This window comes from Chroicocephalus ridibundus, chromosome 4, assembly GCF_963924245.1.
Source record: "Chroicocephalus ridibundus chromosome 4, bChrRid1.1, whole genome shotgun sequence".
NCBI classification, from domain to species: Eukaryota; Metazoa; Chordata; class Aves; order Charadriiformes; family Laridae; genus Chroicocephalus; species Chroicocephalus ridibundus.
In genome coordinates, this window is record NC_086287.1 from 81729264 (window position 1) to 81743092 (window position 13829).

The 13829-nt window shown below is 38.4% G+C and overlaps 1 long non-coding RNA gene across 1 annotated transcript in view; it reads left to right on the forward strand.

Annotated features, from left to right (window-relative positions):
* Positions 1-13829, forward strand: part of LOC134515463 (uncharacterized) — a 123233-nt gene that overhangs the window by 49023 nt on the left and 60381 nt on the right. The window lies entirely within an intron of this gene.

Genomic DNA, 13829 nt, shown 5'->3' on the forward strand with positions numbered 1-13829 from the left:
TTATCATGATTATGACTGAACAACCAAACTAAGAAAGGTGCTGCTTCTTCATTTGATGCAAAATGGTGATTTATTACCCTGTTTTTTAGTAGTGGTTAAATCTAATGGACGTTTCTGCATGACAAATCATTCATCTTCAGAGTAAAATTAGACATGTTATTATTTCATGTAGAACATTTCAAAGCAATTCATGGAATACAGAAATCTTGTATCACTGAATAATTGCCTGAGCACTGGCTGCGTATGTCGGTTTAAAGAACACGTGTAGATATTAATTTTTTAATAACATATAGTCTCCTGTTTGCAAAATTATGTAAATATTTTAATTTGACCTAATCAGTTTGCAAGCTGCATTTTCCTTCATGCATAGGAATTCCACCTCACAGATCTGAAAAATACATGTCATGATGAATAATTGTATTCTTCTTCCATGCATTGTACGTGCATATAGGAGTAGCATAAATGTTAACAAGGTACGCTTACGCTGTAGGAAGAAGAGCCGTAAGGCACGTACTACATTGTTAGATTACATGGCCCTTATATACATGTTCCATCTTTAATTAGTGGATTCTATATTTAGTAATAGTACTTCCCACCTGGAGAAACTCCTGGAGTGAGTTTCAGTCTTTTAACTCAGCCTGGCACATGTGTTTTGTAATCTGGAGTGCAGTGGAATGAAGATTTGCAAGGCATGCACTCTGACATCTATAATAAAATACCTCTCTAAAAAAACCTGCTACTTTTTTTTTTTTCTTTTAAGAAGAGATATTTTTAGTATTACTACTAGTCATTTGCTTCCAGGCAGCATTTTACAGAGATCCTCCTGAGTAATCTCACAGTACAGTCAGCTGCTGTGCTAAGATCTTGATGCTATTCCTTTAACAAAGCAACAGAAGCTCCATGGATTTCATAAAGGAGAATCACTCTTCAAATGCTCTGAGTCTAATAACAAAAACATGATGTAAATTCTTCTGTAGATTTCTGTGGAAATCTGGCTGCCTTATTATTCTAACATTCTTGTAGTAGCATATGTTTTAATCTACTTCTAGGCTCTTTTAGTCATCAGAAAAACTTCAGGCAGACGGTGTTCTAATTAAACCATTTGCTGTAAACTAAGCTAATTAATCCTTTGGTTGTGGGATTAGGCATGTGTGTTAGAACTGGGGTTTACAGAAGACCTCATGCTTCAAATGTTTGTACTGTGGCCTGTCTCCTCCTTGCGCACAAAGTGATTTATTCTTAGTAGTAGCACTATACAGCTATATAATAGTAGTATCAGCAGGCCAGCCTTGGGACCTGTTTTATTGAGCGCAGTGCTATAGAAGGGTTCCTACAATGAAATGTAGGACAAAGAAGTCTAATCCACTGAGAAGCTGGTCTGGCATCTAGGTTCTCTTTTCATGGTCTTGGACATTAGATAGTATAGGAACCAGAGCAAGCTCTGAATGAGGTAAGGGACAGTGATTTGGTGATGATCTGTCTGGTTATGCTGGCAAGCGTCCTGGCAAAGGTAATGCCAGAAATAAGTGATACAGGAGTTGTATCAAGTGAAAGAGAAGGAGTTAGGTGGCAGTTAGTTACTAATCTCCCACCCTGGCTCCTCTTGTCTCTGACCACTTATTGAATTGTCTTCCTTTGTACCACAGGCCATTGTTCATTGATGCCCCTGAATAACAGTGTGATCTGGTCAGAGAATGGGTCAGTCCATCTGGACAGTGTCTTGCTACTGTGATCAACAGTAGCTGTGGTGATAAGATGCACGTGCAAATGGAAGGGATCTGTGCTGCATTCCTGTGGTGCCTGGATCTTGGTTCCATGTGAAGCAATAGCGGTGAAATGATGCAGCTAACTTAGTTCTGTACTTTCAGTATTTTTCTATGTTTCAGCATTCAGTGTTATTTCAGTGTAAGTGTTCAGTGAATTGTTGGAATTTTGTGTAGTCCCATGAGTCTCAGGCTCCAGTGAAGTTGCATTACTATTTTTTTTGTTCTTTGAAGCAGTTGGATTTGTTTGGACAACACATTTTGGTCTTTGGAGTCAACAAGGTGGTAATTTTAAATGTAAGTTGGGAATCTTATACCACTATTTCATTGTTAGTGCTTGGTTGAAAGTCACAATTAAGGCAAGGTTCATAATAAAACTTGATAACAAAACAGCAGTTCAAGTGAGAGGCTAGAAAGTAGATGAAAAGTAGGTGAAATAATGAGTTGTCTAAGAGCTGATCTGGCAAAAAAAGGCATCTCGGGATAACAATCCTTTATGTGCAAGGAAAGGTAAAACAATAACTACTAATTAATAGTTGTTACAGAATCCCTTGCAGTTTGGACATAAACCTGATTTTACTGTTTGCCAGTAAAACAGTTGCATCTATTACAAAGTGGTCTCTTCCTGGTGACACACACGGCATTTAGGGCCAGTCTCTTTTTGATTTCTCATTGCTGTTTTAAACAAATGTTTTTGAACAAAATCATTTCTTTCCAAAGCTTTTTTTTTTCTTTCATATCCAGATGTAATCTGGTGTTTCATCGTAATTAAACTAAGTGTTGTCTCACTTCCTTGGAGATACAAATGTCTTTGTTATATCAGATGTTGTCATCTGTATTAGCCTACTTAAAAACTCTGTGCTGCAGCAGGAAAAAAAACTTCTCTGTTCCTTCCCCCTTGGTATGATATTGTGCGTGTTTCAGCATGAATTGTTTCCTCCACTGAAACTTCATATTTTGTACCACAAAACAGGTTGATGCAGGGACAGAATACCCAACCTTTCCCATCTGCAGTGGGACAGATGCCGCTTCTGCTAAGTTCGTTCCTTTTAGGATAGTAAAAAATATCCCAGGATGGTTATACTCTGCATAACCTGAAAGAGGCTGAAGTTTTCTGGTTTTGCTCTCCAGTGCAGCGAATAGGAAGGGAAAACAGCCAGCGCTTCTGGAAGCTGTTCTGTGCCTTCTGCAGAATCAGGCAGAGCTCCCTCTTTGGTACTTGCCAGGCTTTTCAGGGAGGTGGAATCATGTGGAGATCAAAAGATCATTAAAAGTTTAAATGGAAAACCTAATGAGCAGTTGGAGGGGGTTTGCCTACTTGGTAGATGAATATTTAGCTGCATGAATTACAGGAGGATATTTGGTCCCAACTTTGCAAATGGTGCAGTGCAAGAAATCTATCTGACTGGGGTTACTATTGTCTGAGAGTTTTTTATGGGCGCTTTGTGATCTAGTAAGTATGATTTTGCCTATCATTGATACCAGGATTGCTGTGTTCTAGGATGAACTATTGTATTTTAAAGCCATTAGAAAAAAAAAAAAAAAAAAGCCGTCCAGGTTTAAAAAAAAAAATAATTCTGTTGTTTAGTTGTTCTTAATGTTTGATCTCTAATCGAACGGTACTTGAGAAATACCTTGTTGCCCTCAGCAGTGATTTTTACCTGTGACATCTTATTTCAGTTTACAGGCAAGAAGTAGAAGGCACAGTATTAATAAGGGAAAGAATCTATACCTTGTGACAGATCACTGAGCAAACATGGTACTAGAAGAGATTTGAAAGCCTCTATGCAATCTCTATGGCAACAATCAAGTGTATGTACTTATATTTTTTTGGTCCTTGGATGAGTGCTTGAAGGATTCGTTTTGCTTTTCATCTTACTCTCCATGGGCACTTCTGTTATCACATGTGTATAGAAGTTTTTTGTAGTGGTTCTTTGTCAGTAGTGATGGGAGTGTACACAATAGTACAGGTCTGTATTTACATTACTAAATGTATTTTTTCCTTTTTAACTACAGATAATTTCTGTTTGTGTCCACGTATTTACACAGCTATATGCAATTGCATTTGGGATGGTGTTTCAGCACTTGCTGCATATCCAGCCTTGAGTCAGTTCTAGCTATATTTCAGAATAAATCATAAGTAGTAAATGATGTTACCCTATGTAAAACTAGGGAACTTCGGAATTCATCATGTTCAGATATGTAACTAAGTATTCAGAGCAGAACTGGACCACTTTTTTGACTGTTGAGATGTGCCAGCCCTTCTAAAGAACCATCTTGGCTTTGTGTCAGAGAGCTATGTGCCACCTTCTTTGCAGACAGTATGTGTTTTCTGAACAAAAATGGGAAAACACTGCAAAACACATTTTACAGATGCTCAGTATGAGAGACCATGCTCATGCGTTGACATTTTATTTCCAGACTGTGGAGATGAATACCCCTTGGATTCGCCTGTGGGAAGAAAATTTTATAGTTTCTTATAAAAGTTATATAGACACCAGATTAAATTATGAACTCTGAAGAAGGAAACTGTATGTTTATTACAGAAACTGAAACTGGAAGAGACACAGTAAAGCACAAGGGTTTGGTTTTGACTATTTGAGAGGATTTGACCAATACGTTATTGCCTCTTAACAACTTCCCAGTTTTTAACTGAACTATTTATCTGAGTTGATAAAAGTTTTTGGGACAAGAGAAGGGCTTTTGCTTGTCTGTAAAATGCAGTGTTGGGTAAATAGTACTGAGAAGTGGGAGCCTGCCTGTCTGTTTTCTGCCTGCTTTTTTGGGAGTAACAGAGGATGTGGAGTGTCCTACGGATTTCCACAGTACCTTCTGCTGCTGCTCTAAGAGATACTTTGTCTTAACCTTCCCCTTCCCTTTTGAAGGGAGATGGTACGTGTTTGCCATGCTTATACAGACTTTCAGATTTTAATTTGAAGATTTTAGCACACTTTTACCTAACCGTTGTTATTTGAAATAGAAAGAAAAGCATCACTGCTAGTAGATAAGGAGATATTTCAAGCAGAAATAGTCCCTTACGCATACAACAGGCCACAGACAAATCAGTCAGAAATTTCTCCAAAACAAAGTAATCCCCAAGAATCCTCCTTGCTCTTTTAAGAGCACACCATACTGACTTAACAAAATGTCTCCTCTCTTAGGCAGGGTCTCATTTCTTTATTTTCAGGAACTTAGACCCTCTTTTCCCCTCCCTTAGTGCCCCTTTGACTTTGAATGATGTTTGGAAACTTTGAAGGGGAAAAAATTGTCGCTTTTCAGAATTTTGACAGGATGTATCGCTGGTCAGTCAGCAGAGCAATGCCCTAAAGACATGCCTCAAAATCCCAAATTTTGACATGCATTCCCAGGGAATGGAATGAAGAAAATATACTAAACATATTGTGTATGTGCTCATGTAAATGAAGAAACTCTTCTGAAACCCGTGGTGTGTCACAGGGGCCAAAAAAAAAAAAAATGAGACGATGGGAGGAAAATTAGGCTAAGCTGTGTTTTAAAGCTGACACACATGTCTTGATACATGTCAGACATGTCAGAAACTAGTCTTAACTTTTATGTGGCATTTTATTAGAACTCTGAATTTGGTGTTCACATTATGCCACAGAGCTCCCTAGCATGTAGAGGAATTTATCTAAGAGGATTTGTGAGTTACTATTCATGCCTAAAGCTATGCTTGTCCATCAGTAGACTGTGGGTAGCTCTGTACTTATAGTTCTGCAGTTAATTAGCTGGGCTTTTTAATAGGTTCAGGAGTTCTTGTGCTATTTTCATTGCTCTCACTACTTAAAAGTAATAAAATGTTGTATTAAAACTTTAGAACTATTAATGTTTTGATAGGTGGATGACATTAGTATTTGAAACAGCAATACTAATTTGTATCTTTCCTATTTGCTGAGCATTTGAATTAAATCTTTCTCTCATAGTCATTTAATATGCTGAGTTTTAGACACTCACAGCTCGATTCTCTCTCCTGCCCCTGAGGTTGCCAATGTTATGTTTTTCCAAATTGAGTCCTGTATGTTTCTAGTTTAATGGCACTGTTTGTAATGTCTGATTTCATGCAGTTTTATGGATTTCATGCACTGATAGTCTGTAAAATAGTATTTATTGACTCATATTGATGCTGCAGTCTTTACATCCATAGATCTTTTTCCTTCCTTCCTTCCTTTTTTTTTTTTTTAATTGGAAGACTTATATTTGGACCTGTTTTAATTCAAGTTGCCAAAAAACAAGTAAAAGAAAAGGTTACTGAAAGGGGGTGAGAGAAAGTATGTAGAAAGACAAATGTCCTCCTTCTCTAAGTCTCTTCTCAGACGTATTGTATCCAGACTGGTGATGCAGGTTACAAACACTCTTCTCTGGATCTGATCTTTCACCTGAAGAAATGCATTGGAAACATGTACTGCTTAGAAAAAAAAAACCACCCAAACCACTCCACTGTGGTACACATACCATCTCCTGGGTATTCTTGTTCCTTCCACCAGGCAGTGAGACTGAATTGTAAATCAATACTTACGCTTATTTTAGCTAGACAACACATTGGTCTTATGATACTGATTAATTGTGCTAGACCACATGTTCTTTCAGAATTTGACAGCTGAGATTTTGGAACTCCTTCAGTCAGGAACCTTTGCAATGTTTAAAATTTGGGTCTGAAAAAGTATGGATGGCTTATTGAAGCAGTATTGATAATACACCACAATTGGGAAGAATAACTCCTTTCTCTCTGTGGTATTTTTTAATGTTTTATCTGGCAAACATTATTAAAGGAATGCTTCAAATTCCATTACTCTTCTGTTTGATGGCTCACCTAACTCATGCATGTGACATGCCTGGGCAAATTGCACGTTGTGATTTGGAAGCTTTATGTCACTATTTAAAAATATTATTTTGTGAAGAGTATTAATTATTAAAATATAAGGCTAAAAGCCTTTAAAGAAATCTATGCTATTGGTCCTGATTAACTATAGGACGTTGGGTTTTTTAATTTAGTCTTCCCAATCCTGGCTAATCTTTTTCTTATTTTTAATCAATTAAACAAAACAGAAAAAAACAATGCAACAGGTCATCAAGAATTTTCACAGAATTCATGGGTCTACCTATTGCAAAAAAAGTTCTAAATTGGAAGATGTGATCATGCAAAATTTTAGAAGTGCTGCGTTATATTTTTCATTTCTAAATTATTAAGCAGACATTGACTGAATATATGACAAGAGTGACTTAGAAGGGTACAGGCAAGTGAACTTCACAGCTAAGTACATCTCAGTGTGATGCAGAAATTTAAGCTGTGTTGCTGGAGTTGTGCTTTGTCAAAGTCCACTTCAGAAGTACTGTATGTGAGTGGTCAGTCTTTGCTTCAGCAACAAGATAAGGGCAAAAAGTCATCTGTTCAAGTTGAAGTTACAGTATCTTCACCCCTTCAGGTTGTAAAAGACCCCCCTGGGAAGATTGTCCCGAGTATTCTTTCAGCATGTTAGTAACTCCGGTGTTTGCTGTTGGTTTATGACTTTCATTCCTAACTACTTTTTTGAAGAGAGATAAGATATTGAGGATGGCTTATAGAGACAGACTTTCTTCCTCTCCTTTTTGTCCTCATAGTCAACACTTCCCCACTATGATTCACAAATTCATTAAAACACATTCATCCAAACCTGATACATAGCCATCAAAAAATGAGACAGAAATTAAATTTCTCAAAACTGTATGTAGTAAGCAAGCAAGACATCTCATTAAAAATGGATATGTTGATTTACCAGTTAGTCTTAGACACTGGGATATGGGAGAGCTTTCGTTTACTAAGCCTAGTTGCTTTGTCACTGCTGCTACATTTAGCTGAATCCTTCCTAGTGAAAAAAAGGATAATCGAACATTACACTTTAGTCTTATTATTTATCTGTGTATGAAAAGGGGAGGGGAGCAAGTCCTAAATGCAAATAGCCACAGACCTTGCCTTGAAGAAGACTACTTTCTATTAAATGCGTAGGATTCAAAGCAATAAATTAAAAGGTTTATTGCAATTCTTAGCATTGTTTCCATTCTTATTTTGCATTCAGCTGCAAAATGGGCTCTTTCTTAATAGCTCCAAGAAATTGCTGGTGGTGTGCTCTCTGCCTTAGTAAACTGTTGCCATTGCAAGTGGTTTGGCTGTTTATTGTATTTTACCTCTCTGAGTTGAGTAGCATTGCTGAGGATCCATTTCTTTTCATCCTCTCTCCCCTACTACTTCTTTTAACTGTATCAAAGGATGAAAACTTTTAATTTTATGACAGATGGAGTCTCAAAATGGGATCTCATGTTAAGACTCAGAATAGGTGGAAAACTGTATTTGTGCTGCCTTTTGTGTTCTTTCCCCAGGCTGTTGGAGGTCAGAAGTCAGACTTGTGGGTTAAGGCTGAGCATTATGCAGTGGGGCTATAGGTAGAGGTGTGCAGAGGAACTGGAAACATTATTCTGTAAAAGAAATGAATATATTTGAGAAGACAGGGGTTCTGAGAGTAGGAATGCAATGGGGAACTATTTGCAGGTGAAACTCCTGTTAGATGAACTTTGCCTCTAAGTCTCTGGCATACAAAAAGATCACCTATTACAAGAGCAAATGCCTACAGTTCTTTGGACTTCCTGAATAAAGCACAGATTAAAAACACAGTTGTGTAGTAATAACATGGCGATTCCTCTCTCTGTTAGTGCTGCAGTTATTTTGCAACTCACAGAATCTGTGCTATTGCTGAAGAAATAAAAAATATTTTTTCACTGCTTGTCATGTAACGTGTCTCATCATGGCATAATCCATTGTCTGACTTAGTGCAGGTAGGCCTAATGAAACACTCCTTGCAAATTAGCCCAGTGGCTATTTTGTAAAAAGTCAATATTAACTTGCATTCAACCTGTGCTGCAAGAGGCAGTGAGAATGCTGCAGATTGGCAAAACTAAGGATCTTGCAGGTCTTTCTGCTTTCATTACACCAAGAATTAAATTCCATCTCAAAACCAGATATTCTTGCAAAACATATAGCTCAGAAATATTATAGAAACTTCGGATCCAGAGTACATTGAATTTCTGATGTAAATGTCTGGAGGCTGTTCTAAAAGAGTTTTGACTTCCATCACTCTTCTAAGTTACCGAGTGCTACTCAATGCTGCTGTTTTTATGACTTATAAAGGCCAGTAACAGCTACTGCCTTTAGCAGCTTATTAGTAGTTCATTCCGTGGTACTCCGTTCCATAATAGCTTTGCCCAGTGCATTGATGAGAAGAAAATATTGGAAGAATTGTCATTGCTAGCTGGGGATTCCTCCTCTTAACCATCCTTCATATAAGAGATGGTGAGTTGCAAACTTTCACTGTCTTCTGTTTTCATAAGAGCAATGGGCAAGATTGGTATTCAGCGTTGCTCAGTTTGAGTTTGGAGGTTCATTCCCCTCTAAGATGGGTGACCCACCAAGACTAGAGTGAACTGTCAGTCTCACTTTGAAATTGGAGTTTTCCTTTTGTCGAGTAAAATTCAGTCACAGGGCCTCCCCATTATGGAAACCAGACATCTCCCTGCTCTCTCTGCTGAGGCTTGCTCTTCTGCTCAGTGCTACAAGGGCAGATTTGCAGAAGACCTTGGCAAGTTCTCTGGCTTTGCAGCAAAGACCTGGAAGTGTTAGGATGTAAACATCTATTTGCCTTCTTTTTGAGCTACAACATCTTTTACATTGATCAGCTGAGCAGATTAATGTCTTCCTTCTAGAACTGACATTCCCAGTATTGGGTGGTTGAAATTTCCAAACAGTTAGTTAAAAGCTATTGCTGAAATCTCACCCAGCAGCTGGAAACAAGTTTATAGCCTCTGAGGAGGACTGCCAAGTTCAGTAAGTTTTATAAATATGCCAGCAAGCATTCAGTATGTGACTGTTGTGTAATATTGAGACTTTAGCACAGTTTTTCCTTCAAAATATAGTGTATTTGCAAAAAATAGTGTCTCTGGAAACAGTTCATTTGTTTTCACAAAGGTTCAGCTGCGAAGAAGGTTAGAGCATGGTGAGATACAGTGAGGAAAAGCAGGCACTAGCACCCTTCCTCTGTGTGGTAGCCTGAACACAGAAAGTCTCGGTCACACCATATAAACCCTCATGTGATGTCACCCTTTGGACAGGAAATCCTCAAGCACTGCCTGCACCTCTGCTGTAGGGCTCTTCTGATCACAATATTCTATTCTAAAGGGATTAACGGAAGGGATGTCTGGCATCTCGGCTGAGTCTACTAAATGCCAAAGAGGAGGATCTGAGTTGAAATGTCTTTATTCACACTATCTTATGCATAATGATTTGGAATAAAAAAGATGTGTTTTAACATACTGAGTAGCTGCCACTGGTGATAAATTGTGTTTACAATTTACCATTCAACATGATGTGCATAAGCACCTTCCTTGGCTGGCAGTAATCGCGTTCCTCAGTGGGACTAATCCAGTGCTGAAGTTCCTTGCAGAATTGAGGCTGCAGTTGTTTAGCCGTTTCACCTGGAAAAAATTAGGTGAAATGGAAACTTTCTTCCCTAGTGGCATTTCATCGAGTTGCAGTACATCATCCTGCAGTATCATCCTTCAACAGTTTGGCTTAGTAGAAATCAATGATAAGTTCATATCCTCAACTGGAACAAATAAATCAATTGATACCCAAAAAATGGCAAAGTCAATACGAGGCATAAAACAGTGTTGGCCTAATTAAAATGTCGTGTGCACCTCAAAATTACTTGTTGTTTAAACTAGTGAATAGTAGTTCCCAGTCTGCCATAGGAAGAAAAAAAAAACAAGCAGGCTCCCATCATCTGAAATACCAAGTTTAAAAGTAGTATCCTCATTGACTGGGAGACCTGAGAACATATAACTACAGCAAGCTTCAGAGGTTGCCTTTCCTTAACTATTCAGCCCAAATCTTGATGACCTTGGAGGAGCTTTGAGGCTGCGTTTCCATGTGTGTGAAGTGTTCTTGAACAATTTTCATGATCTGTCAGGCCTGAGCAAGTTTTCCATTAATTTCAGGCAGTCTTCATTTCCAGCCTGCTGTTTCTCTTCCTTTGGAGCACACCTATCTAAACGTAGCTTTTACAACAAAAACTTCTTGTTTATATCTTGGCTTCCCTATATATGTTTTACAGTTGATGTGAGCAGTGATGCAGTATATGGGGCTGACACTTCTTCAAGCCTTTTCCTATTAGTTGCAATTAACATACCTCCAGTTTCTATTTCCGTTCTTTAATAAGACTTACCTTATTCATACTGATCTTTTTGGATATTTTGGAAGAGAAGAAAAACAGGGTAGGAAATATGAAGGAAGGAAGCAAGCAAGCAGTCTTGTAGTGATTATCATTAGTATCCACAGTGTTGTCATGTTGGTAACAAACAAATGAATAAATTGCATAAATGTAGCCATCCTACTATAGGATATATCATTTATTCTTGCTGTGTTCGTTGTTGGATGTGAATCTTAATTTTTGCCTTTGCATCTTGTGTCTGCTAGGGTAAACAGTAACACTAACAACACTGTGCTTCAGCTTGGCTGATTCACCTGGTTTTGTTTTTTTCTGAAATACATAATTATACTGATAGCTTCAGGAAAAGACTCTAATTTGGGGTTACCTCAGTGTATAAGTGACTTCTGTCTGTATGGTTATTCTTATTTTGATACAGCATCTTTTATACTCTTTTGTTTGCAGAAAGATAAACAAACTGATACAACTTTCTAGCATGGACAAGAGCTCCATTTGGCAAGTTCTAACGTGTGTGAGTTTCCTAAAATGTGAGGATGGGAAGGCCCCTATTAACAAATTGAAATTTGCTAAGCCTCAAAAAAAGAACTGAAAGCAATTCAGATGCCAGGTCATAAACTTGCCAGTTTTAAAACTGGTGGCTTTGTGATTTTTCTGAACACGTCAGTGCTTTCACAGAACCAGACAAATGCATTCTCCATATTTACTAACTGGGAGCTGTAGCACAAAGCTTGTGTCTAAATCACACAAGAAGTGCAGGGCATTTAGCAGAATATTGGTCCTCTGGCTACCAGCCATTTGAACCGTGTATAACACAGGACAGTGATGTTAAGGCTCCCTTTTACAAGTCCTTTCTCATTGTTTAGGGTATGCAGATGTGTGTGCAGGCCTCATCTAGGATATGCAGATGATACAGCTTCATTCTTTTATTAATGCTTGTCTAGGTCCGAAAATCATTGAGGTGTTCTTTCATTGAAATGTGTTAATCACTGTTTCTTGGGGAATCTTATTATCCTGGTATTGTGTTCACACGTGTTTCCCATTCACTTCCTTCAGGGGTTACAACTATATCAATATAATTATATACTTGCTGAACAGCACAGAAAGTTTCAGTGGGGTATGACTTTCCTGGCAAGAGCAAGGCTATGTTGTTTACTTATAGAAATTAGACTATTGACACTGTTAATAGTGTTTAAAGTAGATAGAGATGCCACTGTTCATGTATAAAAGTTCTATAATTAATTGGAAGAACACTTGAGGAAAGCTAAGCTGATAGGATCATAACCATAAGGCTGGTTTGTTGTACTGATTGGCACATTGTGTGTCTAATTGTTTGTTGTTCTGGCATGGCTCACAGATGCATTTAATGATTCCCACTTGGGTTGCCTTGGTTTGCATTGATCTTCCCAGACGCATGGGAGGATGAGATGTGAAGGATGTGGTTTAATTAGGCTACAGCTTTATTAATGTAACTCATCTGGGAGCTCTTCAGCAATAACTTATAAAGTACAGGTCATGATGTCTTCGGTTACTGCCAGCTGGTAGAAGTTAGCATTTGCCTCCCCAGGCTTTTGCTGAGCACCTGCTGCATCCTCATCGTGTGAGTGTTAAAGTGCTTGGGGTTTCTTAGCATGGTGGTAAGTGTTAGACTATGACCTTATTCCCCAATTTCTAGTTCTTTCTCAACGTGGAACCAGGTCTGTTGATAAGTGATCTGCACTGTGTAACTGCTAGAAGGGCATTCATTATTGATTAGCTTATTTGTCCTGCCTACAGTTTCTGGGTTGCCAGTAGTTAATAGCTTTTACAAAACATGTTCCCTGAGTGGAGGGAATACCCCTCTTGCTTTGAAATGGCTCAAATCAGATATGATTATGGTAAGTAATCAGTAGTCACTGATTTTTATTATTGCTTTTCCTGTCCATAACCTACACATCTTCTGGTTTTGTAACCCTGTAAAGGGCTGACATAACGTCTCCACTGCAGTGTTTCAGAGCAGTTTATAGTCAGTATTGCAGAAAGGGCCTGTGTCTATCACAAATATTTGTGACATTGTACAAGTTATCATGCAATATTTTCACCCAGCTATCTAAAATAATCCCTGCATCTGGCTGCTTCTCACTATGGGAGATTTTAAAAAAGGCAGAACTGGCCACAGTGCAAACCTCCTGTGTCATTCTTCTGCTTTAAACTGCCCTGAAATGGAATTAGACCTGTGGGCCTTCTGTACCCAGACATAACTGCTCAGCATTTGTGCCACCTTCTAAGGAGTCCCTGGGCTTCAGAAGAAAAAGAGGTGCAGGTGCAGACAGTGAGTTCTTAACTTCTCTGAGGGCCTAGAGGAAATACTCCTTCCAGCCAAAAGGGACCACCAGTCTTAAGGGTTTAGATAGAGGTGTAGGCTGACAAATGAGACACAAAATGCTTTTTGTACTTATATTACTGATTTGCCTCCCCAGTAACTGCATGTCTTGTGTTGCATTTGGGTTTTGTTGATGATAAGCATAAGTTTGGGGTTTCTTGGAATAATCGTGTTGTGGTCCTAACCATGCCATCTGGATTTCTGTGTTTTACCAGCAGAACCTTTAATATTGCAATGTAGTTGCATGTCCTTTTTATTGCAGGTATTTTTTCCCTTTGAAGAAAGAATAACCCAAACATTAAAGAAGTTAGGCATGATTTCTGATTGCCCTTTATTTCTGTAGGCCTCTGCTGTTGCTTAGTACTGAAATACGGGGTGTCAGATATTTGCTGCTCCTTCCTTGTTGTGAGCAGTTGTATTGCAAAGCCTAATACAAAT